The sequence below is a fragment of the Rhincodon typus genome, chromosome 26, assembly GCF_021869965.1.
Source record: "Rhincodon typus isolate 14 chromosome 26, sRhiTyp1.1, whole genome shotgun sequence".
Taxonomy (NCBI): domain Eukaryota; kingdom Metazoa; phylum Chordata; class Chondrichthyes; order Orectolobiformes; family Rhincodontidae; genus Rhincodon; species Rhincodon typus.
In genome coordinates, this window is record NC_063357.1 from 8,783,320 (window position 1) to 8,785,638 (window position 2,319).

Sequence of the window (2,319 nt, forward strand, 5' to 3'; positions counted from 1 at the left end):
AGGGAGTGGGAGTGGGGTCTGGGGGTGACCTGTCCCAGGGAGTGGGAGTGGGGTCTGGGGGTGACCTGTCCCAGGGAGTGGGAGTGGGGTCTGGGGGTGACCTGTCCCAGGGAGTGGGAATGTGGTCTGGGGGTGACCTGTCCCAGGGAGTGGGAGTGGGAGTGGGCAACCAGGAATAGAGCCAAGGCCAATGTACGAAGCTCAAAGATCTTCAGACAGCGACGAGGGGGAAACTCAAACAGCCTCTGAGTGGCTCTCTCAAACCAGTTACGTGGGAGGACACTGCTGACAGTCAAAGCAGTCGTTTATTTTTATTCATTCATGGGATGTGGGTGTCACTGGCAGGGCCCAGCATTTATTGCCCATCCCTAGTTGCCCCTTGAGAAGGTGAGGGTGAGCTGCCTTCATGAACCACTGCAGTCCATGTGCTGTAGGTTGACCCACAATGCCCTTGGGGTGGGAATTCCAGGAATTTGATCCAGTGACAGTGAAGGAATGGCGATATATTTCCGAGTCAGGATGGTGAGTAGCTTGGAGGGGAACTTACAGCTGGCGGTGATCCCATATATCTACTGCCTTTGTCCTTCTAGATGGAAGTGGTCATGGGTTTGGAAGGTGCTGTTTGAGGATCTTTGGTGAATTTCTGCAGTGCATCTTGTAGATGGTACACACTGTTGCTACTGAGCGTCGGTGGTGGAGGGAGTGGATGTTTGTGGATGTGGTGCCAATCAAGTGGGCTGCTTTGTCCTGGATGGTGTCGAGATTCTTGAGTGTTGTTAGAGCTGTACCTATCCAGGCAAGTGGGGAGTATTCCATCACACTCCTGACTTGTGCCTTGTAGATAGTGGACAGGCAAAGTGTCACATAATTTCCAAACAGATTCATTCAAAATAGATACATTTTTAAAATCTGAGATCTACCAGAGTGGGAAGATTAGCTTCTGCACTGGAATGGATCCAGAGGGGAAAGGTGGAAACTGATGCTTGTGCTAAAGTACAGAGTTTACAGGTCTTTGTCAGCCTCAAAGTCTATTGCAGCCCAGAACAAAGAAGGTCACTCGACCTGAAACATTAACTCTGCTTTCTCTCCACAGATGTTGCCAGACCTGCTGAGTTTCTCCAGCAGTTTCTGACTTCCAGCATCCACAGTCGTTTGATTTTTTTTTTGTCAAGAGCTTGGAATTCAGCTTGCCAGAGAGAAATAAAAGTGCCAGCTCACCAAATACTGTGCCAGGCCGTGTTCTCTGCCTCTCTAGCTTCACCCTCTGCAGCTTAGGTTAAATGGAGACAGCTAACGGCACATTCTGAAAACCCGCTGACTTTCAGCCCCTCCCAACCTCACAGAACAGCCCCCAGCGCCCTGGGGTGGGGGGGGGGTCTGACGATGTAGCATCAATTTGTGTTGTAATTTAGACAGCTTTGCTTATAAACCTGCCTGCCAGTTTTTCTCTGCACCTCATCAGGTTTCTTCAAGGAGTTACATTTTGTCACTAAATTATAGAGGTGAGTGAGAGTAAATCGGGTGGAACACTGTTTAAAAGGATCATGCACTGACTTAAATGGAAAATGCAGAGATCTGAGCAGCATGTACTCGCTGCTGAAAGGTGTTTCCTAAACAGAGCAGTTTTTGAGTTCAACAATTCTTCACTTGGCCTGCATTTCAATTACTTCCTATGACTAAACATGTTTTCCTTTTATTTTCTAACCCATTACTCTTTCACTGAAATAACTACAGATTCTGCACTTCAAAGCATTCAATGCAAGATGAGACCCTACACTATTCCTTCCATCCCACACAACCCCCCATGCAAATGTATGTGCATCTGTGTCTGTCTCACATATGTCTGTGTCCATGTGCGTGAATGCATGAGTATGTATGAATGGGTCTGTTTATGTGTGTATATCTGTTGGCTTTTGTGTACATTTATTTTTATCTATAGGTGTTTACTTGTGTATGTTCCTGTGTGTACGTGCGTGTGTGTATGTGCATATATGTCTATTTCTGTCTTTATATGCTTGTGTGTGCATGTGCACATATGTCTATTTTCACACTTTTCACTGTATTTTACATTGAATACAGATGACAATAAAGTATATTCTAATGTCTAATGTGTCAGTGTGTGTGTGTTTGTGTGTGTCTTTGTATTTATGTGTGTGCATGTGTAATGTCTGTGAATAATTCGTATTTATGTTCCTGTGTGCATGCATGGGTTTTTATGTGTGTGTGTGTCTGTGTGCGTGTTTGTGGGGAGTGGGGGAGAGTGGTTGGTTTGGTGTGTGTGTGTGTGTGTGTGTGTGTGTGTGTGTGTGTGTGTGTGTG

General features: G+C 46.2%; 1 protein-coding gene across 5 annotated transcripts in view; it reads right to left on the reverse strand.

Annotated features, from left to right (window-relative positions):
• Positions 1–2,319, reverse strand: part of LOC109922848 (RNA-binding protein Musashi homolog 2-like) — a 295,031-nt gene that overhangs the window by 195,973 nt on the left and 96,739 nt on the right. The gene's annotated exons all lie outside the window — the stretch shown is intronic.